Source organism: Kogia breviceps, chromosome 2 (genome assembly GCF_026419965.1).
Source record: "Kogia breviceps isolate mKogBre1 chromosome 2, mKogBre1 haplotype 1, whole genome shotgun sequence".
Lineage (NCBI taxonomy): Eukaryota > Metazoa > Chordata > Mammalia > Artiodactyla > Physeteridae > Kogia > Kogia breviceps.
Window position 1 is genome coordinate 181,122,777 of NC_081311.1, and position 24,949 is coordinate 181,147,725.

A 24,949-nucleotide genomic window follows, 5' to 3' on the forward strand; every position below is an offset into this window, starting at 1 on the left:
CACCTAACTTGCTTCAGCTACTTGAACGCCCTGTGCTTTAAGATCATAGCAGGTATTGACTGTGCCCTTTCTGTTGTCGAGTCTCCTTGGCTCCTTCATTGTCTCCCTTTCTCCTCACACCAAGCTCATGGCATGAATACAGTTGTTTCCTCCATTTTACAGATGAGGAAAAAGCTTAGAGAAGTTAAATGTTAAGTTTAAGGTCACACACTTCAGAGAGAGGTGATAATGTGGAAAAAGGATGATCTTTGAACCTAGGAGTTACGTTATCGAACTTTAACTCTGTTATTTTACTGGCTTCAACTTCAGAGAACATTTTCTTTTTATAGATTAAAGAGACTGAGGTTTTTTTGCGAGTGATATATTGTGGAGGATTTTGGTGAGGGGAGGGCCACCCTAGGCCTGAGACAAAGGCATACAATTAGGGGAGGAACAGCAGAATGGAAAGGAAAGAAAGCTTTCAAGAAATAATGTTAACAAAGTGCAAACAGGACCCCACTGATTACATTAGGGCACGTGCCCCTTCTGCGCCCCAGACCCAGGACCCTGGGCACGCTGGATTTGATGCAGGAAGATGGGTGTAAAGACTAGACAGCAGAGGGAGCCCTGGGTGTGCTTTGCGAGAAAGGGCCGTTTCCTCTGGCGCTCCCTGCCCACGGGCTCATTTCTCCCCATTCTCGTCTTTACTCAGTGCCTGCAGAGTGCCTGTGCGGTGCTAGTGCTGTGCCTCTCCTACCGAGGCTCCGTGGGGGTTGCTGCTTTACTCCTCTTCTCTAGATGGGAAAACTAAGCCTCAAAGGAGTTCACTAACTGCCCCTAGTTCAGTTACACAAGGTAAGTCATTGAGTCACGATTTCACTGCTTAGGGCTCTGGGGTTCTAAAGTTTATCCTCCTCATCGCAAAGTCACTTTTCTGTGAATCTTTTATGGTCCTGTATTCCCACTCTGCAAATGCAATCCTGGGTACTAACAGGGTTAAAAAGACACTCAGAGTAGCATAGTTGATTCATTTTAGCAGGGACATTTTAAAAACACAGTGCTTTAACTCAGAGGAGTTACCCCATACCCAGCAAGTCTGTAGGAGAGAAAAGGGGGGGCCGGTGGCGATGGTAGCACCAAGGGTGTCGATTTGAGGGCATTAAACGCTCCTCATAATTTCCATTTGCTTCCTCTCTTATAAACAACTGACATTATCTCACTCTTATGTCTAAAACTTTACAAATACAGATTCAAAACTATCCTGGCTGCCCCTTTCCCTAAACTCCACTGTGGCAGCCTTTACTGGCAGTACTCAGACCTTCCTCCTGTGAGTGACGGTGGGTTAGCACACTTGGGGATGGGCCCCCAAAAAGAATGAGCTCCATCTTTACATCTTCAGCTGCTACAAAATAAAGACTCCTGTCTTCTCCCCTTCCGTCTCTGGGACCCCACTGTGCGGCTCAGCGTGGGACCAAGTCCTGGTAGGGGGTGGGGGAGGGGATCGGCAAAGACCTGGTGACAGGCTGATTGATGGGTTTCCCGCCTGTGCCTGCCCTCCTGCCCACTCCTGCAGGCTCTGGCCCAGGTCCACCCTCCGGCTGCCTGAGGGGTCTGCTTTTCTTTGAGTCAGCACCAGTGAGTTAGGGCCCAGATCAGCTGGGGGTGGGGTGGGGGGGAGTACTGCAGGACACTCGGCTGCAGGGGAGGGAGTAAGAATTTAGTTGCCCAAAGGAAGGCATGGTGAAGAGCATCTGAATGAGGGGGCACTGGAGTTGTGATCAGAGGAGCCTGAGCAGGGGGTTGATTTGCTGATGTCATTGACCATCAGCCGTTGGTAGAACTCTTTCTCGTAGAAAAACATGAGGGGTTACTCACATCATATTGCTTAGGGCCCTAAAAAAATCCATCTTGTCCCTCTCATGCTGCAACTCTACTCTTAGGGATGCCAAAATGGAACCAAATATCTGTGAACTCAGCTAACGGAAGATGAGGAGAAGGCAGGTGAGTGAAATCCTCATATACACCCCAACAGCAATTCTGCCGAGTCCTTTGCCAGAGCTGCTGAGGGTCAAAACAAAGTGGCTGATGACCTCTGGTGGCATCCATCTGTACTTTCCCACCACAGGTTGTACGCACTGGTAGTGGGGACAGGAGGAGAGTTAGATGTGGCTGGAAGGTAGGTAGAGGGACAGAAGTTAAGAGACACCAGTCTTCCAGTAACACTTAGAGTGGAGTGGATGGGAGGAGGTAAACCAACGATGCCATTCTTACTAATGGTCAGACAAGACAGTTATGCCAATCTGGTCCCAGAACCACGGACCCCATGGCATCCTGGAATCATACTGCTGGGAGCACACTTAGAGGTTGTCTCATCCAACTCCATCGTTCACAGAGAAGGAGATGCAGATCCAGAGAAGTCAAGTGGCTTGCCCACGGTCATACAACTAGATAATGACAGAGCCAAGAGTCTACTTCTGGGCTCTTTTCCATGACAAGACCCCAGGATTGAGTCTGCAAGAGCCTTGGAAGGAGTTCAGGATTGTTCTAGGGACAGGTTTATGGGTGAGAGCTTCATTACTGCCCTCTGGCTGAGAGACTCTGGAGGCCCTTAGTTTGGCATTTGTGTTCTTCTGAAGGAACCAGTTTCTTTTCAGGTCAGTTGGACCCTTGAGCTTTTTTCAATCTCTAGAGCCAGGTCATCAAGAGAGAATGAAAATGTCTCCTCAAAACAGCCTTTCTGCCTAAGAGAAGAAGGGAAATGGATGCAGGTTCCTTGCAGGGTCTCACTGGGCTCAAGATATGGGATGTCTGTGTGTGTTCCTCCAGTGTCATTCTGTGAAAGGAGTTGGGCTTCCACTAGGGAACATTCTTATGCCTTGCTCCTTTCTTAGGGGGCTGAGGTGTGCCTGTTGTGAGGATTAGTAGGATAAAATGAACAAAATTCCCTGTGACCTGGGGCTGCAAACCTGAGTCCAGAGCCACACAATGAGGCCACACCTCCTCATCCCGGCCTCCCCCAGAGGAAGCCCCCTCCCTGGCTACCATTTCTCCAGTAAGTGATTTCCATGTCTCTATAAAAATCTGCCGGCAAGAGCAGGAAGGCTTTCTGCTTTGGTGGCACATTTCTCACACAACAAGGCAGCAACTTTGGAGAGGAAAGTAACTGGAGCAGACCCTGTATCCAGGGGAGGCACATCCTCCTCTGTGGCCTGGGGCATCCCCTCCATTTCTCTGGTGGCTTCCTCCAAGATGTTCAAAGCACAGCACAAATGATCTTCATAAACCTGCAAGAGAAGGGCAGTGGTGGAAGTGGGTCTTGGTTTCAGAATTGAAGACCTAGGGCAGTTGTTACCATAAGGCAATGTCACAGAGTCTTAGTGGGTCCCAGATGGACAGGATCTTAGAGATGACCCCACAGATACAGCACAGAAGTCAGGAGAATAGGCTCTGCTGCCAGATCATTTCATTCCATCACTGATTATTCTTAGTATCTTTATTTCCTTGGGCAAGTTTCCTAACCTCTCCAGGCCTCTGTTCCCTTGTCTGTATAATGATAATAGTAATAATAATAATGCCTACCTCATTGGGTTGTTGTAAGGATAAAATGAGATACTTTTTCTAAAGTACTCAGCCTGGGACTTCTCTGGCTGTCCAGTGGTTAAAGACTCCACGCTTCCACGGCAGGGGGCATGGGTTCAACCCCTGGTCAGGGAACTAAGATCTGGCATGCTGCATAGCCAAAAAATAAATAAATAAATAAAGTACTCAGCCTGACACATGATAAGCATTTAATTAACATTTGATATTATTATTATGTTATTATTCTTTCCCTTACTTTACAGACATGGAAACTGAGACCCACAGAGGTATATATTAAGGAATATATTTTCTGGGAATTCCCTGGCGGTCCAGTGGTTAGGACTCGGCACTCTCACTGCCTTGGGCCCGGGTTCGATCCCTGGTTGGGGAACTAAGATCCCACGTGCCACGCGGCATGGCCAAAAAAAAAGAAATATATTTCTTAAAATTACAAAACGAGCTAGTTGTGTGTGAACATTTTCATTGATTAAAAAAAGGGGACGTGTGGGTATCTGGACACAAGCCAAGAAACGCCAGGTTATGTGGCAGTAACAAATCCTAAATGCCAGGGCTTACAGCAAAAAAATGTTCATTTCTTGCCCACACTCTATGTCCATTGTGGGTCACTTGGGGCTCTGCTTCTATCATTATCTTTGTTCTGGGACCTGGGCATCTGAAGCCTAAAACTACTCTTAACAGCCTCATCTGGAGGTGCTTCTGTTCACTTCTGCCCACAGTACTTGGCCAAAGTAAGTCACATGGCCGTATGGAGTTCCACAGTGTGGGTAAGCATGATCCCCTTACAGGAGGTAACCAGACATGGGTGAAAAGTAATACAATTTATGACAATTTGCTACAATAAGCAAATAGAAGCTTAGAGTGAGTGATCCTCTGATAAGAGCTAATTGAAACAGCTCCTTCAAGATGTCAAAATCAGTGTGAAAAACTGAGACACTTCCACAGCATTAAAAGGAGCATCTCTTGATGTCCACTCCTTGAAATAATTTCTCAAAACCCCCATACCACAGACAAGATAAAAAAATCTCCAGTCCTTGAAAACGACACAGAGTCATGTGGCTCATCCTAGGAGGAGAGGGTCCTTGTACTAGAACATCACAGAGGGTTCTCACGCCTCTTCCATCTCAAAGTGTTTGCCACTTGTCCCATCCCATTCCATACCCTTTGTGGTTCATTTCATTAACGACTGCTGATTTATTGCTGATCACCAGTCTAGATTGTGGAAACACAAAAGAGAAGGGGACACAGCACTTGTCCTCAGGGAAGGGGGCAAACTTTTTACTAGTGGTGGGAAGATTAGCAGTTAAGTTGACATAGAATATAAGGTAAGTGCTGGTCTGGTCTGGGAGCTGTGGAACCACAACGGAGGGCCACTTAATCCAGCCTGGGGGTGTCAGAAAAGTTCATTACAGGAAAACTGACGTGGCTGGAATTTCATTCTTAAGGAGGGGTGGGAATTATGCAACTGGTTGAAGTTGTGAAATGATACCGGGGACAAAGTGTTACGTCTTTTAAGAAGCAAGTGTTCAGACTTCCTGGTGTTTCTTGTTTATTAGCAAGCATCATTTCTGAGTGTTGGGCACTGACGATATTCTGGGTAGTTAAATGACACAGTCTGTGCCCTTTGGGACTTAACTAAACCGATGCAGAGGGTCTGAAAGAATGGGTCTGGGGTCACCCATTGTGAGGCTCACCCCAGAGTCTCTAGGTATGGAACCCAGAAGCTGGCATTTTAAATAAGTGACTGTGATATTTTTATCCCACTCAGGTTACTATTTAAAAGGCAGTCATAATATTGATAAATGTGGAGAGGACCCAGGGAAACAGGATGAGTGTATTGAACGAAGAAATACATTGGAGTAAAAAATATTTGTGTTACCTGTGAGTCAGGGGCCAATGCCCTTTGAGGTGTGGTGCAAAGGTTAGAGAACTTGGCATTTCCTTGTCAAGGCTGCTGTTGACTTCAGTCCAGGACTGTCTGCTCTCTGATGCTAACCTTTTTTTCAGTTTGTGTTGCCTTTTTATCTCTTCCAATAAAACAATTTAATGGCAGATTCTGGTACTCACTTTGTGTACAACAGCCAATTAGGGGTAAAGGTGATTAGTGAATGAGGAATAATGACATCTCTCTGTTGGCTTAGAGTTGACAAAGAACTTAGATTATCTCATTTGATCTTCACCCAATCCTGAGGAGGTAGGTCTCTTCTAGCCTCATTTTGCAGTTGAGGAAACTGAGTTTGGAGAGGATAGGCCATCTGTCCAAGGTCGCATAAGGTAACTGGTAAGCTAGCTGTGCTGAAAAATGATGAACTTCTTTGAGAATTTAGTCTTTGGGATTATTCCTTTGACTCTAAAGACTCTGGTGAATAATTTGCCTCATTAAGAGCCAGACTGCCTCTGACCTTCCTTCAAGAAAGCCCCATGAACCCCACCCTGATCACCTGAACCCCCTCTTGAATCCTGGCACGCTTTAACACCACCAGATCAACAAGAATGAGTGTGAGGGAGAGAGAGCAGAAGAGAAGATCAAAGAGAAGATGGAGGCCTCCTGCCCCCACTCCCTGAACTCAGCAGTCTGTCTGCAGTGTGCTGGACCAACTTTGGCAAAACTCTAGAGGAGTTTTCTACGACTTACAGTCCTCACCTCCCTTCTGCCGTCTCCTTTACCCGTCGCCTTGCCTCACTTTTAGCTCAGTGGGCTCCTTTCTGTCGCAAAGGGACTGTGAACTCTCTCAACATGAAAGAATTAGGAAGCTACTGTGTTACTCTCCCCTGGGAGAGTAAAAGCACATTTGTGCTTTGAGCATAAGACCAATTGGGGGAACTGCATAACCCGAAGGAACAGATAATTAAGGGGAGAGTCTTGACTGGGAGGGAATCACCGTTGTCAGTCATTCTGGAGAATCCCAGAGAGCTATTTTCTGACCTCTGGTGAGAGGAGGACAAGCCAGAGAACCAAGGACCCTAGAGAGTCTCCTTCCCTTCCTCATCATGACCTTGAGATGTAGTACCAGCAATAGGAGGTGGCTTTGGCTCTAGAAGACTGCGCTAGAATTCCAGCTGTACCGAATGCTTGCAGTGACCTTTGACAAGTCTCTCCATCCCTGTTATGCCCAGTTCCCTGTGTTGAGTGGGGATAAAAGGCCTGCCCTGCCCACCTCATAGCGAGGCCGTGAGACTCAAAGGAGAGAGGGTATGCAAAGCTAAGCTAGTGCCAGCTGCACCATAGGAAAGTGCCATGGGGGAGTGAGGTGGAGTTAGAATGGGGACATGGAGCCCCTGAGAACAGGTGCTTTAGGAGTGACCACTCTGAGTCCAGTAGAGGGTTTTTAATCTTAGCCCTTAGCACGAGCACAGGTCACCAGCAAACCTGAAATAACAGTCAGATGTCAGCTAATGAGGCCGTGAAGGGGACTGGTTCAAAGAGTGGCTTGAGCCAGACTGCCTGGGTTTTTCTGACCCTAGCTATTTGGCTCTTGGAAGATATTTAACTTCTCCAAACCTCAGTTTCCCCACCTGTAAAACAGAGATAATGACGATCCCTATCTCAGTGTGGTACTCTGAGATTTAAATGAGATACGAATGGAGTGCTTAGCAAAATACCCGGCACAAGAAAAAAGCCCATGAGTTTTAGCTGTTAATGTTATTATTATTGTATTTGCATGGAGTAAGCGAAGACCAGTGCTTTCTGGGACCTCATGGGGCCTGTGTTGGAGGGACGCAGGCTAAGCACTGAGCAAGTACAGGATTTAATTAAGTGGATAAAAGATGCAGGTGGTGAATAATGCATTGATACTTGTACATACCAAGGACAATAAATACATATCTAATTGGGTGCCTCTGTCTCCTGTGTGCTGTTTGAGGTATAGGAGTAGGGGCAGTTACATAGCAGTCCCTGGGCTGCCACATCCTGTTAAAACAGACAGATTCAGACTCTGTCTTGCCCTGCAGTCATCTCTTGGGTCCCTAAAGAGAATAGAAGTTGTGACTCTATGCCCTGGGAAGCTTTTCATCCTGGTCATCTGGATGCTTCCAGCCTTAAATCATCTTCATTTATATGTATATTCTCAGCACCGAACCCCACTCCAAAGCTCTCCCCCTTCCCCACCCCCCAACTGCAAATGGAAATGAAAAAGAGGCAGCCTGAGAACTCTGTTATTGATCAGCTTGCAGTCCCCAGCTTAAATTCTTGGTTTCTTTCTCCTCCTCATGCCTGGGTCAACCTCTAAGAAGCACCACCCTTCCCTTTTTTTTTCTGCTTAATAGTGATTCTTTCTGGGAAACCTTGGAAGGGAATTTTGTGCAGAGCCTCGATGATTTATGGAGTTGCCGGAAGGGCTGATGGGAAGGAGGTGCTGAAAGAGCGAGGGACAGCCCCTTCCACAGCAGGTTATTTCAGGAATGCCGGGGCGGGGGGGGGGGGGATAGACCCCCTGGGCTCCCATCACCTGCACTATCAGCAGCATCCGTGTAGGTGGGAGTGGGCAGGAGACGGGCTCTGTTTGTCAGTGCCAGTGTTCTCAGGGGGTACAGCGGTTTGGAAGGTAGTGGGAGTGGGTTCCCACCTCTGCTGCCACCAGCCCACAGTGCCTGTTACTTAGGAGCTTTGCAGGCATTAGGAAACTTTGAAGTCATGAACGAAGATGTTACCAAAGGAAATTGCAAGATCAAAGAATATACGTTTAATTAAAACTTGGTCCTTACGTCACCTTCATTAACTATGAAATTTAGGATTTTCCTAGGAAAACACAACTTTTATTGAGGTTTTCGTTTTTTGCAGCAATCCCAGGGAACACAATTATTCAAATACTCAGGAATCATAAGCAGCCATACATTTTACATGACTAAGAGTCAAACCATGGCTTCCCTGGTGGCTCAGTGGTTGAGAATCCGCCTGCCAATGCGGGGGACGCAGCTTCGAGCCCTGGTCCGGGAAGATCCCACATGCCGCGGAGGCTCTTCGTTGAGTCTCAGCCCGCGAACCACAGCTACTGAGCCCGCGTGCCACAACTACTGAAGCCCGTGCGCCTAGAGCCCGTGCTCTGCAACAAGAGAAGCCACCGCAATGAGAAGCCCACGCACTGCAACGAAGATTAGCCCCCGCTTGCTGCAACTAGAGAAAGCCCGCGCGCAGCAACGAAGACCCAATGCAGCCAAAAATACATAATAAAAATTTTAAAAGAGAATAAAAAAACACAAAAGAGTCAAACCACTTCAAAAGCAAAATTAGAGTTATGCTTTAGAGATTATACGAACAACATTTATTCAATGCGGGTGCATTTGGACATGCTTGCTGGGAGATAGAGCCTCCAAAAGAACAAGGGCCCAGGGATTAGGGAGGTCTTAGTCCTGCCAACGAGCCTTGACAAGCCTTGAGCCTTCCATCCCCAACAATTTTTGTTTGGTGAGGGCGCTGAGTTAGAAGCTCTCTCAGCTTCTTCTCCATCTAAAAATCTGTGAATTGTCTTGCTGTTTTTTTCTTCTCTTACCACTTTATGTTCAGCTCATGAGATTTAAGAGGTGATCAATAATCAGTCAGTTACTAGGAAGCAGACCAAGGCACAATTGGCAGGGTGCTGACAGAGCGCGACAGAGCTTCTCTGTACCAGTCACTTGCACAGGACCTTCATGGCTGTTGCCATATCCACATTTCACCTCGATAGTATTTGAGTTAATAATTTTCTGTAAATCAACTCCTTTTGTTCATTTTTCAATTTATTTTTTTGAGTGAGTACTACCTTTACATGATTCAGAAAGTTAAAAGGTGATGGGCAGGGAGGGAAAATTGGAAGGCGATAGAAAAAGACATACGGTTAGAATTCTGCCCCCTGCCCTGCCCCCATCACCCCGTTTCCACTCCCTTCTCATTGCCAAATGAGCCCATATAGCTCAACTATCTGAGGTTTATGAGGGCTTCTCTGTCTTTCTAAGGTTCTGATACAGGCACTAGGGTTGAGCCTTGTAATTCACGGCCAGAGCTAAATGATGAATCCTGTGCCAAAGTGCAGCAACTGTGAAGTAGATACAGAAAGAAGCAATGAAGGTGAGTAGTGCTTTGAGATCACTTGGTCCAGCTTCTCCACTGTAGTTTCACTGATCCCCTGAGACCCAGGGATGGAAAAAAAAAAAAATCTCACCCAGGGGCATATCTCTAATTAAAAGGCATAGCTGGGTCTAGAAGAATTTTTTTTTTTTTTTTTTTTTTTTTGTGGTACGCGGGCCTCTCACTGCTGTGGCCTCTCCCATTGCGGGGCACAGGCTCCGGACGCGCAGGCTCAGCGGCCATGGCTCACGGGCCCAGCCGCTCCGCGGCATGTGGGATCTTCCCAGACCGGAGCACGAACCCGTATCCCCTGCATCGACAGGCGGACTCTCAACCACTGCGCCACCAGGGAAGCCCTAGAAGAATTTTTGATTGTTGGTCCAGTGCTCTTTCAGCTGCTATATAAGTGTTCAATTAAGACTTTTTTTTCCTCAGAATTCCCTGGTGGTCCGGTGGTTAGGACTCTGCATTCTCACTGCAGGGGGCCCGGGTTCAATCCCTGGTCAGGGAACTAAGATCCCACAAACCGCGTGGCCAAAAAGAAAAAAAAAAAGACTTTTTTCCTTTGCCATGCTGCACCCAACTGCACCCCGTGGGGGTAGCCCCGTTTTTCAAAGATGCACATGTTTTAGAACCAGTGAGACCTGCATGGAAAGCCTAGCTTCACCTCTTAACAGCCATTTGATCAGGCAAACTCTGAGATTCTCAGTTTCCTTATCTGTAAAATGGGTGTAAGGATGCCTGGACCACAGGAGTGTTTTGAGGCTTAAGTAAAAGCATGGATGTCAAAGCACTTGGAGCATGCCAAATATATAACTGGAACCCAGCATTTGTACAGGGATCTGAATTTGCCCGGATTGTTCTGTAGCTTCTCCATGTGGGGCATCTGTATCCTGAAACAAATAGAAAGCTCCTCCGTTACTTTTACTTCCTTCATATCTCTACAGAGGTGGACATAGCTGGTGCTCAAATATCCTGTTGAATGAAGGAGTGCCACAGAGAGCAAAATCTGCTCTTTGGAACTCACCCCCCAGGGGGGCAGTGGAAGGGCAGAGGGTGTCGTAGACTCCCCCAGAGTGGTTATGCAGCGTGAAGGAGAGGCCTGCTTTTCGCAGGCACGTGGGTCAGGTTGGGGATAGAGCAACGGAGGAGGACAGGGAGGGAATAGCCTGAGGCTCCCCAGAGAGGTTCTTCTGAGCTGGGCCTCTGTCCCTCCAAGTTGGGAGCCAGCTAAAATGTTGTGAGGCATGGGGCCCCTGTGCTTTCATCGGCTCTGGCCCGCCTGTCCCTGCTTGGCGCCTGGGCACGTTCATAGCTGAACAAGATGTGGCAGGAAACCACGAATCAAGGGGGCGAAGGTATTAAAGAAGTCGGGCTGACTTCTGTGTCTAAATCCCTTTCCCACTCCTTCCAGGCTTGCTCCGGCCTGTCCCTGCCTGGCGGAGTCCAGACGCTGCCCTGCTCTGCCTTTCGAATTGCACCGGGAGCTGGTGGTAGCTGTGAGAACCCAGAGCTGGCTTGGCGTGCATAGGGAAAGGCAGAGTCTAGGACCAATGTTGATAGCTGCAGGAGCGGGTGCCCTTTCTATAACGGTACTTTTGTGGAAAGGGATGTTTTCTTTGCAGGAAGTTTATCTTTAAGAGGTAGCCATGGCATTGAGCAGGGGTCAGCAAACTCTTTCCGTAAAGAGCCAGGTAGTAGATAGTTAACCTTTAAGGGACACATCGTCTCTTCTGAAAATACTCCAACACTGCTGTTATAGCACAAAAGCAGCCAGACAATACATACATGAAATGATGTAGCTGCATTCTAATAAAGTTTTTTTATGGACACAGAAATTGGAATATCATATAATTTTCATGTGTCAAAAATACGTCTCCTTTTGATTTTTCCCCCAACTACTTAAAAGTGTAAAAACACTTCTTTGCTTGACGGCCATATAGAAACAGGCACAGGGCCAGACAGTGGGAGGGAGTTTTTCAGCCACTGAGCTTAGACCATGGACTTGGGAGTCAGACAGGCTTGGGGTCAAACCCCGGCTCAGATGTACACTTGCCATCTGACCTTTGGCAGATGATGTCATCTCTTGGAGCCTCGGTTTCCTTTCCCTCAAATAGGGATAGTGATGGCTAGCTCAGTGAGCATGACATGAGGTAGAGGGTGTGAAGAACTTGATGTGGGCTATTTGAAGTCCTCTGTAGGTGGAGGTTACCATTATTGTGTTTATTACTCATGAGAAAACTAGTAATGAGAGTTGTGAGTGTGAACTAAAATATCGCCTGCCGTATCGGTAAACAAAGGCTACTGCAGCCATCAAGCCACCGCATTACAGCTGCCCTGACAGTTCACCCTGAGGAGACTCAGGATGAGAAAGTGCAGAATACTGGCCCCCAGATACCTGAGGTGCATATCAAAGGAGTGATTTCAATGAGCCCAGACTTTGTACCTTCCCATACATAGAAAAGCGCTGAATTCATTAACTTGAGATGTCTTTGATTAACAGTGATCTTTTGATGTTCCGACTACCTGGTCTTTTGTTGCAAAAACTCCTATATACATCCTGGCTCCTCCCTTGCCCCTCCAGAGCAGTTTCTCAGCCTTATTTGAGTTGCTGTGTTCCGGGCTTGAAGTCCTCAGAATGTCTGCCGAATGAAAACAGAACTCTCAAATTTTAGGTTGTGCATTTTTTTTTTTTTTTTTTCAGTCGACATGAGCGATCCCCCACTCTCCATTTCTACCCAGAACCTCTGAAGCTTATTTAGAATGGCAGTCAGCACAGGCTCTTTACAAAAGCTGTAACCCCTGCTTCTGGTTACAGGGGACTCATCCTGCTTGTGTCCAGTTCACTCCGACTGAGTGTGTGCTCACCGAGCACTGATTTTGTGCGGGGCTCAGGGCGCAGCAGGAGTGCAAAGATGAGCTTGGCCCAGCTCCTGCCATTAAGATGGGTATCTCCTTAGGAGGGAGATAAGATGTAAACCCAAACAACCATAAATCAAAACAGCCTGTGGAATAAGACCTTCCAGGGAGGCAGTCCTGTTTCCCATTTACTGAGTGCCAGGACCTCTGCTAAATGCTTTCTGTACATATGTTAATCTCATTTCTATAACCCCACAGGAGGGGATTATTTCCCCATTTGATAAATGGAAAATGGAGTCAGGGAGACTGTTAGGGTACTTGCCAAACGTCACACCCTGATGAGCTGAGGATGGAGGATCACACCCAGGCCTGGCTGATGTGGGAGCGAGAACTTGACCCACCACCCTCAAGTGGCTCAAGCCCGGGAAGTCCACTCTGGCTGTGCCAGTTGGGGAACAGCAAGTGGCCCATTTGGCTGAGGAGGGCGCATACCAGTGTTCGGTTCGCTCCGTGCGTCTGTGCATCTTCCTGAGCCTTCAGGCAAGAGGAGAGGCAAAGCCTGACGATGTCACCAGACTTACATAAATAGAAACTTCTTGCAACAAAAGAAGACCTTTCCATTGTAAAACAATCTGCCATGTATTCGTGTATTCAACTCTTCTTCAAAAAAGCTTGCTTTTTTTGTCTGTCATTGCTCTTCCGTCCTTCAGATAGGACTTTCCTGGCACGAAGAAGAGGCCATATGGTGGAGTGAGAACAGCACTGGGCTGCGGTTCCTGTCTCAGCAGGTACTGCGTGACCCTGGGCCCGTCACTTCCTGTCTCTTGCCTCAGTTCCCTCAAATGTCCAGTTAGAACTGGAAAAGATCTCTGGGTCCTTTCCAGTTCTAACTTTCCAAATTATAGCATATACTATCCCTGTCTCAGTAAGGGAGATAGCCTTCACCTCTAGCTTGGAGTCGGAGAGGCCACTGCACAGCAACATTAGATGATTAACCAGCGTTCCTAAGCGCCATGGGGCTGGGATGGGACCTTGCAGCCTGCAAGTCATCAATGTGCTGCTTAGATAACCTGCCCCTTCCCGAAGTTCATGGGGATCCACGTTCTTTGTCCATCTGTACACCAATACACCAGCTGCTTAATCCACTCGTTCATCTATTCACACCTAGGCTCTGGAGCCAGACTGCCTGACTTTGAATCCCAGATCTACCAGCCCTGTGACCATGCACAAGTTACAGAACTCCTCTGTGCCTTACCGTCCTCCTCTGTAAAGTGGAGGTAATAATGGAATTTGTCTTACAGGGTTGTGGAGGATTAAATCAGACATATAAATGAAGACCATTCCTGGCACGCAGTAAGCATGATATAAGCGTTCACTGTTAGTTTTTTTTTTTTTTGGCCGCTCCCTTTGGCTTGCGGGATCTTAGTTCCCCGACCGGGGATCGAACCCTTGCCCCCTGCCGTGGAAGCGAGGAGTCCTAACTACTGGACCACCAGGGAGTTCCCAAGCGTTCACTATTAGTATTATTTTCAAAGCATTTCTTGATGTTGTGGATATTGTGTGCCAGGTGCTTGTTTGGAGCTTCTCCTACTACCCTACAAGGTAGGCATTGCTGAGCCTGCTTTTCATAGGAAGAAACTAAGGTTTGAAGAGCTTACGTGACTTGTTTGAGATGGGCCACTGTGCCCGTGGGCTGCAGAGGACACGTCAGCAGGGCCAAGAAGAGAGCCGGCTGGGAAGAGGGGGCAGGTCCCCTCCTGCCCCTGTCACTTAACATCCATCTCACGTTGCCTCCCTGCTGCACTGTTTGGTTCTTGCTCAGACCCGGACTCCCGCTGGTGTCTTGTCTTGAAACGTATAACCTGTCAACACATGAGAATCATCTGCAGCGACTGGGGAGAAATATGATGTAGGAGCCGGGGAGAGGAGTTCAGCGAGACCGGAAAGCTGCCACTTCACGGCTGATTTTGGAGCTGCCTCTCGGCCAGACCAAATGGGAAACGTCCTGCTTCGAAACAGTCAAGATGTTAATACTTAGATAAGTGAAGACACACATGTCTCAGCTAATATCCCAGGCGTATCGGACCGATTATGCTGCACTGGAGTGCAATTTCCTCTTGGGTTTTATTTCTTTGGCCTGACATTGTGCAGATGGTGAGTGAGCTCTGCTCGCTGGAAGTTAAGTGTGGAAATGATCAAATAGAAATACGAGACATTTGGATATCACTTGAGCTGCAACTTGACACTCCAGGTCTGATTGAAAATCCAGCAGGCCTCTTTTACGACCCTTTATCCCCACTCCCCCTTTGCCCAGGAAGGCGCCTGCTGAATTCTCCTGGCTCACTCCACAGCCCACTACTGTCAGCTCTGTCTCTGTTAGTTAGCGCCACTTCTCACCAAAGACATCTGACCGAGTGATCCTCCCCGTTAAAATCCCAGGACACAGGGAAATTTTTAAATGCTTCATTGAGGACTTCCTGCTGCTGAAACTTCTTGAGTTTCTCTCTCACACTTCTCAAGGGAAAAAGCACCTTCCTCTGTCCTTTAAGCTCCAGATCCTTCTTCCTTCAGAGCCCAGTTTGCAAAGCACCTCCTCCTTATTTCTTTGGCTAGCCTTCTCCTTGTGCAAGTAGCCTGTACCTACCTTAAAGTCTACTCTCGGGACTTCCCTGGCGGTCCAGTGGTTAGGACTCCACACTTCCACCGCAGGGGGCACGGGTTCAATCCCTGGTCGGGGAACTAAGATACTGCATGCCTCATGGCTTGGCCAAAAAAAAATAAAAAATAAAGTCTATTCTCAACACAGAAATCCAGCTTTCTTAAAAGTTTCAGATGCCTCTCCCTGACTCCTCCATCTCCATCCTCCCCACCCTGTAACCTGGAGCCCCCATTCCTTCTGTACTTCTGGTAATTTCCATATCGACTGCAAATTCCAGGGTAACTTGGGTCTCTACAGCAGCTGCATCGGGGGCCGATTGAATTCCTGAAACCCTCTTCCCCACTCCACTCTGACTAGACCAATTTTAGTTTAACCAAACTTCAACACTACGTTTTCGTCTCTTCCTTTTAATGATTAATTTGCTTCGAAGAGCTCAAGAACCTAGACACAGTGACTGCTGACCTAGTTACTGACCAATCCTAGCGGTGTTTCTCATGAGGGTCCATCCTCTGGGCTCCGGTCTATTTCAGGTGAGAATGTGAATTCCTCTGTGGCACCAGTTTTGCTTCTCAAGCAAGTGGAAATACTGGTCAGCCTCCTTGATCTCACCTCTCCTGGAGGTCTGGTGTATAAAGGTGTATAAAGGAAAGATTATGATGTCTTTGCTTTGTTTTAGAGCTAGTGTTTTCATCTCTTTACACTTCAGTTTTCATCCCATTGATTTCAAGCCCTGATCCTGTCAAGGAAGACACCCGTCAATGGCACTGTTGCCGCACAACTGCAAACCCTCATCGCTCAGCTGAGGATGCTAAGATGTCCTTAGGTTCCCTACAGCCAAGGACGAGGCCAAGGCCTGTGGTGGTCGGCTCCCCTTCATGGGCACCACATGCGTCGTGCATTCTTGATCTGCCTGGTTCCTTTAAGGTGTTCCTGGGCCCCTGCCCCCTATGTTAGTCTGCTTGGACTGCCTGGGTGGCTTAAAGAACATAAATTTAGTTTCCTACAATTCTGGAGGCTGGTAGTCCAGGAACAAAGTGTTGACAGGTCCAGGAACAAAGTGTTGACAGGTTTGGTTTGTTCTGAGGCCTTTCTCTTGGGCTTGTAGATGGCCATCTGCTCCCTGTGTCTTCAGATGGTTTTTCCCTTTGTACCTGTCTGTGGCCTAATCTCCTCTTCTTATCAGGCACCAGTCATATTGGATTAGGGCCCACCTTAATGATCTCGTTTTAACTTAATTACTTCTTTAAAGACCGCATCTCCAAATATAGCCACATTCTGAGGCACTAGGGGTTAGGACTTCAACATATGAATTTGGGAGGTAGGACACAAGTCAACCTCCAACACTTTCCACTTTTTAAATGCACACTGCCCGGTTTTAGGGCATCCTGGACCTTCATTTAGGCTTCCGAGGAGATATGTCCTCCTTTGTAAAATGGGATTAGTAAGGATACTGATCTCTTTGAAGTTGTTGTGAAGATGGCTATAAGGCTTAACACAGCCTGCGTTATAGTAGGTGCTTAGTAACCATTAGCACCATTTAATACAATAAAGATGATGCTAACAGCACCAGTGTTATTAGCAGATGTCTTGGTCAGAACTGTCCTTTTTTATAGCACCTGACAATCATATCACTTGTGTCATTTTCATTTTGCTCATTTCTTTCCAAAAGAGGCTTCCCCATGGCTGCCCAGCACACCAAGGTTCAGATCAAAGCTACTCCCCGCCCCTGCTGTGAGGACTTGGAAGCAGTCTGGCAGGAGGGAGGCACTGGGCCTGCCCCACCTGTCCCTTCTCCTTCTGGAGCTCCCTTAATCACAGCTCACTCAGGCATCTGCTTTTGACTTTGGCACCTTCCCTGCACACTGCCAGGGGCCTGGAGGGCTGCCAGCTCTCCCAGTTTGCCAGGCTGACTCTCTTCCATCACACAAGTGACCTGGGAAATCCCATCTCCCCTCCAGCAGGGGATCAGTCTCCCTGGATTCATCACAGGAAAGGTGCTGCTCTGTGGGCACACAGCCCTGCCGCTCTCCCCACACACGCACAATGCTTGGCTCGCACTCCAAGGCCCTTCTGATAAAGGCTTTCTGCTCAAGACTTTCCTTCTGTCTACGCGCAGCCAAGTGTACATCTCTGTCAACATTTTATTTATTTTTAAAAAATTTTTAATTTAATTTTATTTATTTTTTTATACAGCAGGTTCTTATTAGTTATCCATTTTATACATATTAGTGTATATATGTCAATCCCTGTCAACGTTTTGAAAAATGTTAAATCGTAAGGCTAATTTTGTTCTCTGTCCTGTGCATTACGTGTGCATAAACATGCCCAGTGGAGACGTTTTTACAGTTTACAAAGCAGTTACGCATGAGCCCTTCCTCCCTCTCCTCCACCCTGTCTCGGGCTCCAGTGCGCTGGCATCTGCTGTTTCCCCTCTGCCTGGAAGCACATCTTCTGCCTTGTCCCCTGGAGAACTCCTGTCCTAAGGCAGGCCTGGGCCAATGCTCGAGGAGATGCCTTGCTGGCCTCCCTGGCAGAGCTGATGCCCTCTTCCTTGGTGGCTCCATTGTGCCTTTGGTGACCTCTTGCCCCTACTTACCACTCCGTAGCTGATTCTCTGTTTGTACAGCTTCCCTGGCTGCACTTGTTGCTCCTCGAGGGCAGGGATGATGATGCATTTAACTTTGCATCGCTGGTGCTCAGCACAGGGCCTGGCTGCAGATGAATGAGGCCAGTGAGTAGGCTGTTGGGCCCCGGGCAGGCCGGGCAGTGCCTTTCATGGCATCTTCCGTTTGGCCTCACCTCTTCCTTTGTCCTGTTCCTAGCCTAATTCCTTTCAAGGCTCTGGCATCGGACTCTGAGCTCATTTTCATGATTGCTTTAAATATTTGGGACTGTTGGCATGCCAACACAGGGACCCACGCTAAGGAGGGAGAAGAATTCTCTAGCTCTCTGGGTTCTGCCCCAACGCAAGCAATGTGCCAGAGGCAGGGGAGGTTCTGAGAAAGTGCCAGGTGCGGTCGAACTAAACCGCTTTCTTACCTGGCTTAGGGAGCCAGGAATTTTGGCAGGAGACGAGAAAGTGAAAGGACACAGAAGCCTGGGGCGGGGCGGTGGGCAGTGGGTGAGGATGGCTTCTCCTCCAGGAAACCCTGGAGGCGCCCTAGACAGAAGCAAAAGGGCAGCAGCCACACCGATCTGGAGATGCAGTGTCTACACCCGAAAATGGTGAGGAGCGCCCCGCAGCAAATTCCTGGACACAGACAGTCCCGGGAGCCAATGCTGAAAATCAGGTGGACAGAAGGAGACTCCGGAAGTCTTGCCATGGCAGAACATGGAAGCCACAAAAATAAGCTCGTGAGCATCTGGCATGAGGAGGAGACTGAGAGTCGCTCCATGCAGCTCCCACCACTTCGCAGATCAGGAAGCGGAAGCTGAGAGAGAAATGGGGTGACCAAGGCCACACAGTTCACGGTGGTAGCACCAGGACTGGAACCTAGATCTCCTTCTCCGCTTTCCAAGGCATCTACCTCCTCAAGGGCTGGAGAGGAGCTAGAATGAGTTTTCCCCAACAATTGTTATAAATAGACCAGAAAGCCTTAGCTGCTGCTTGTTGAGTTCTAGCTGTAGTCCAGGCACAAACCAGTGCTAAGCGGTTTACATGTTTCATCTTATCTAAGAGCAGCCTTATGAAGCAGACATCCACAGCCTCATTTTAAAGATGGGGGAACTGAAGTTCAGAGGCTAAATGATTTGCTTAGATCAACCAGTTACTGAGCATTGAGGTCCATATTCTAACTCAGAGACCGCCTGGATTCTGGAGCCTATGCTTTTAACAGCTACTTTCTAAAACCTTCCTGTCTGGCCTTTACAGATCTCAGGATACTGGTTCAAAAGGAAGAGGCTTCCCTGGTGGCGCAGTGGTTGAGAATCCGCCTGCCGATGCAGGGGATACGGGTTCGTGCCCCGGTCCGGGAAGATCCCACATGCCGCGGAGCGGCTGGGCCCGTGAGCCATGGCCGCTGAGCCTGCGCGTCCGGAGCCTGTGCCCCGCAATGGGAGAGGCCACAACAGTGAGAGGCCCGCGTACCACAAAAAAAAAAAAAAAAAAAAAAAGGAAGACAGCCTAGAGCTTCTAGATGGAAATGCAACATTCCAGCCCTCTGACAGTGAGATTTGAGGCACACAGACCTGGGCATCTGAAGTAAGCAGGACATTTTTCTTCCCTTAAAGACTCTCCAGTCCAGGGACTTCTCTGGTGTTCCAGTGGTAAAGACTCCGTGCTTCCACTGCAGGGGGCAGTGTTCAATCCCCGGTCTGGGAACAAAGATCTTGCGTGCTACGTGGAGCAGCCAAAAAAAAAAAAAAAAGACTCTCCAGTCCAAAAAAGGCCTGTGGTTATGGGAGTGGAGATGGACAGATGACCCGTGGTGGGGTTGCCGATACAACAGTGGGTTACAAGGTGAGGCAGCCCAAGAGGGTGGCCAAGAGGAAGGAGACAGATTCCTGACTCCCTGAGTTGGCTGCTGGCTGTAGAGCTCTGTTGCCTAAGGGAGTAGATTCATAAAGAAGGAGAACAACCCCTTAAAATTCATACACTTGATTTACATTTATAGGACAACTTGAAGCTCACAAAGTGTTGTCTTACATATTCTCCTTGGATTCTTACAACAGGAAGACAGGGTTGCTCTACCGATGAGCACACTGACCCAGAGAAGTTAAGTGACTTGTTCAGAGTCACCCAGCTAGCTACCCATTTTGCCAGGACCCGAACGCAGGTCTCTTGAGCCTTGCATGGAAGTCCTTCATCTTGACACCACTTCCAGTGGACAGAGGAGCCAGTAGAGATGCTGCTAGGAGCATATTCGTAGTCTCAGGGTGATGACCCCTCTCCCAGGTCTAGGCTTGCCCTGATTGGGCCCCTTATTTCCTTTGCCATTAATTGGTTCAAGAAAGGCCATGTGACACGATCCCAGCTAATGAGGCAGGAACGGGGGGCTACTGGGCAGCCTACGGGAAAGCGTCTTGCACTCCTGAGGGCCACGGGAAAGGGCAGTGTCTCTATCCCTCTGGTTGTCGCTGTGCCTGGAACGTGATGACTGGGACTGCTACGGCCACCTTGCTGCTTGGAAGAAACCAGCACGTGGAAGAGGATGAGCAGAGACACAAGAGAGTCTGGGTCCTTGATGACATCATTCAACCAACACTGAGGCCTGCCCTCCTCAGGCTGCACAGCCTAGACCTCAGACTTCAGACATAGCATAGTCCAGGGGGAAAAAGGTCAGAAAACCTTGTGTCTCCTTCTTAAGAGTTAGGATAATCTCTCCAGAAGGTCCCCAGCAAACGCTCTCATGACTTTTTGGCCAGCACTGGCTCTCGTGGTTACCCCAAAGCAGGCAAGAAGCATAGGATTGGGACCCTAGCGATGAAAGCTGAGGGGTGGAGTGGATGACACCTCCGAGACAAGGATGTGGTGAAAGAGAAGGACGCTGCTGAGGTTTGGACCTGAGGAATGTTCAGCCTTACCTGGTCCCAGGGACAGGGGTGTAACAAAAGACATGGAAGAGAGACCAGAGGTATAAGAGGAGAGCCCAGAAAAAAAGAGAGAGAACCAGGGGATTGGGCTTTAAGGCCTTAAAATGATAAAATTGCTGATGCAGAAATTCTTCATCAAAGAATATAACCCAAAAGAGATAATAATTAAAGTTTATTGAGTACTTTCTCAACCAACAAGACAGTGTCAAGGATAGCATTCTTTTTCTTTTAATTTTTATTTTATATTGGAGTAGAGTTGATTAACTATGTTGTGTTAGTTTCAGGTGTGCAGCAGAGTGATTCAGTTATACATATACGTGTATCTATTCTTTTCCAAATTCTTTTCCCATTTAGGTTATTACAGAATACTGAGCAGAGTACCCTATGCTAAGGATAGCGTTTTTTTAAGCACTTTACATTTATTAATTTACTTAATCCTCGGGACAGCCTTATAAGGCCAGTACTATTCATTCTTTTTACGAGTAATTTTCGTTTTACAAATCAAGAAAATGAGGCCCAGAGAGGTTCTGTCATTTGAGCAAGGTCCAACGACTGAGGGATTGAGGTTCAGAGAGAACAGTTGCAAGGTCCTTCTTAACCACTAGGCCATTCTGCCTCTTGAAATGATTAGAAAACACAAGTCTGCGCCCTGGGGGTGCTCATTTTAGCGTTATAATAACAGGAAACAATCTAAATGCTTAACAGCTGGAAGTTGGCTAAATAAAGTCTGACTTCCAAATGAGAGCATGTGATATAGATGTTAAAAATCATGTCGTAGAAGAATACTCAATGACATGGGAAAATGTTGAGGATACGTTTTTAAGTGAAAAAAGCTGTTTTCAAAACAGTATGATCCCAAGTATGAAAAAGGACAGATACTTGTTATTATTCACACGTGTGTCCTTTGGCAGACAGATCTGACTTCCGTACTGGATTGCGTATGGCCTGTGCCACCACCAGGTACCCTCTTTCATCCTCGCGCTGCCTAGCGTGAGAGCCCATCCTCACGTCCTAGTCACTTTAGGACGGTCATTCTTGTGCCTCTGGATTGATGTACTGCATATTTGAACAAAGATAAGCAGGATGTGTGTGGAGTTCCATGTCCAAATTGTCATAGCTTCCACTCAGGTCATCCCAGGAACCTTATTTCTCGATAAGGCAAGAATCTTAGGGAGTGTTAACGAATGGAAAGAGCTTTGGGGAAATTGGGTGGCACTTGTAGGAAGAATATTTCAGAGACATCGTGCTACTTAAGAATAGGTGTGGAGGAGATGATGGGTCCCTCCGGTGCAGGGATTCTGGAAAGTTCATAGAAGGAAGGTATCCTGCTCTTTGGACCATGGAAGTAGGTCAGGCCCCTACCCCTGGGGTCACTGGCTTTATATTGCAAGCAGCTGAGCCCCAAGATGGTTCAGAAGCCCGACTCAGAATCCTCTGGGTTTCCTGTCCTGCGCTTCGCCCCAGCTCTATACCCATGTTCAGGCAAAGCCCAGAACTGACTGCTTGGAAAAATATTTAATTGAGATTCCTCCTACGGTGCTTATTTCTGTCTCAATAAGGCCTTGGCGTGCCATGGGTAGCTAAATATATTGGCTGTTTCCTTTCCAATGCCAACCTAGTTTTTTAAATGTTCCCAAGTACATCTGCCCAGCTTTTTCCTTAGAATTTACAGCATTTGCCCTCTGTAACCCAGAAGAAAAAAAAAAACCGAAACTGTGGAGGAGGTTATCTTGCTTAGGGAAGAGAAACCAAGAGATTATGTCTGTGCAGAAGTTCCTTCCTTCCTTCCTTCCTTCCTTCCTTCCTTCCTTCCTTCCTTCCTTCCTTCCTTCCTTCCTTCCTTCCTTCCTTCCTTCCTTCCTCCCTTCCTCCCTCCCTCCCTCCCTCCCTCCCTTCTTTCCTTCCTTCCTTCCTCTGTTGAGCTGCTCCTGAGTTACTGGCACTGCACCTAATGTGGAGACTATACAGATTTGTGGAATTAGACCTGGTCTCTGCCCTCAAGGTGTTCATAGCCTAAATCTACCAACAGTACGGAGTGTTGGTGATGGAGGATGCACAAAGCAGAGCTGAGGGGAAGGTCTGCAGTGCCCCAGAGGGAGGATACATAGGGGACATTTTCCTAAATAGCATCTCTGCCTGTCCGAGAAGTGCTTAGGAGTTGAGGGAGTGGGGAGAGCTGAAGAAACAGCAAGAATATAAGGATAGATGGGATATATGTGCATGTTACCTTAGTTTGGGGTCGGCAGCATAGACACTTTCCCCAATAAAATTCTTCTGTTGGATTTGGTATCTGATTCTAAAGAAGTCTTGAGTACAATTAATTCACACCTCTAGGCTTTGGTTTCTTTACCTATAAAATAGATTAGTGCAGACAAGATTTTATAAACATTTCTAGAGTCACAGAGCCCCTTTAGTGAACAAAAGCATATATGGAACCCCAATATATAAGACCAATAACATCAGAGCTACTGTGGTTGAGCTAGGGGTGGGAGACCCCAAACTAGTCCTGGCCTACTGAGACACCTCACTGGGACTCTGGGGTTCCCTCAGCTGCAGTTGAAACCCACAGGTTGAGCGGTATTTCAGGCTTTCCTCATGTTCTCGCTTTGCTTCCATTTGGGCATGTGGCTGGTCCCTGGTTCCAGAAGGAGTCTGCACCTGCTACTTGGGAGCTCTGATGGAGGCAGGTGGGAAGTGGTCTTGGAGTACTCGGGGTCACCAAGTCCTGGGAGTGGTCAAGTCATGACTGCTTTGGTGAGAAGAAAATAGGTTATCATCTGAAAGCAGGGTAGGTTATCATCTGGCAGCCGAAAGGATAATCACAGCCTGGTAGCATGTTACAGACGGTTCTGGCCCCATTTACCCATCTAGTGCTTCTGGAAGATGATCTAGGGGTGAAGGGCCCTCATTTTCCCATCTCCTTGGTTGGATAACCTCATGGTTCATAAGCCTCTACTTTGCAGAAGTCATAAGAAACTTCCTTTGAAGATGTTAAGGTCTATAGCATCTCAAGTGGACTTTACTCTTTGCCATATCAAGTAAGACAAGGCCGGGAATGGTCCCCCCGTTTTATAGATGAGGGATCCGAGGCCCGGTGTGGTTATCTCTTCCATAAAAGAATGCGGAAGCTCACTTTTGAGACTATAGTCTGTACCTCACACCCTCTCAGACTCCTGAGAAGTTCTTTCTGTTCTGTAACGTTTATTCATTTCGTTGTAACTGATGTAAATCATTTCCTCTGCTTTTACCTGTTTCCTTCTAGTTGTCCAGAAAAATCTGAAGTTGGATTTCCTATCCTTCTCGACATTTCATAGAAGGCAATAGAAGTATTAGGCGGAATTGAAGGAATGACCCATGAGAGTTGTGGCAGATTTCCACCTCTTTTTGGGAAACAACGCTTTGGTCATCTTGGCAGGAGGCTTGAGGGTGGGCATGAGAATTTTAGGGTGAGGGTGATTTCAATCCTGGGGAGTCTGTAATTCCCCAGATCTTACTAACATAGGGACTAAATACCAGACGTTCCTTTGGGTCTGCGTGCCGATGCTCTCAGCCTTTCCTAGCAGCCTTTCTCCACTGGTCTGGAACCTTTTAGGGCATTCCAAGCCCCCGCCCCTCTCCCCCCACCCCAGGGCTGGCCTGCAGTCAAGCATCTTCACACTCTGCTGCTTCCATCTGGAACTCCCTTCCTCAATTCCTGATGCTGGCTGCCTCCAGGCCTGCTTGCTATGCTGGTGCCCAGAATCCCACACAGCTCTGCCAGCTGAAGCCATGGGGAACTGCAGCAGCAGATAAGGGTGGGGCTTCCCTGGAGGCAGGATGCATGGACCAGAGGATCCGTGCAAGGTACCCGTGACCATTCATCAAAGGGTACCTTACAGGAACAGAAAAGACAGGTTACCAACTAGGAGGAGGTCGTTGGAATGCACATAATTGAGGAAGAATATTACCAAGAACCCATAAAGAACATCTCCAGTTTACCTTAGGATTCTACAATTCTCTATGGCGTTGACACCCCTTAAATCATGAGATTTTGCCTGATATGGAGTCACATCCTTTCCAGAAACTCTTATTTTTCTTCTGCAAAAAGGTGAGGGAGGGCTTCCCTGGTGGTGCAGTGGTTAAGAATCCACCTGCCAATGCAGGGGACACGGGTTCAAGCCCTGGTCCAGGAAGATCCCACATGCTGTGGAGCAACTAAGCCCCTGTGCCACAGCTGCTGAGCCTGCGCTCTGGAGCCTGCGAGCCACAACTGTTGAGCCCACGTGCCACAACTACTGAAG

At 47.8% G+C, this 24,949-nt stretch overlaps 1 long non-coding RNA gene and 1 other non-coding gene across 2 annotated transcripts; both read left to right on the top strand.

The window, feature by feature from the left end:
• Nucleotides 1-787: 787 nt before the first annotated feature.
• On the top strand, nucleotides 788-8,780 carry LOC136793617 (uncharacterized). Its single transcript, XR_010839197.1, has 3 exons — nucleotides 788-834; nucleotides 1,920-1,980; nucleotides 8,357-8,780. It is a non-coding gene; the product is annotated as an uncharacterized lncRNA (long non-coding RNA).
• Nucleotides 8,781-10,057: 1,277 nt separating this feature from the next.
• TRNAE-CUC (transfer RNA glutamic acid (anticodon CUC)) lies at nucleotides 10,058-10,130 on the top strand. The gene has a single exon. It is a non-coding gene; the product is annotated as a tRNA-Glu (tRNA).
• Nucleotides 10,131-24,949: the final 14,819 nt, after the last annotated feature.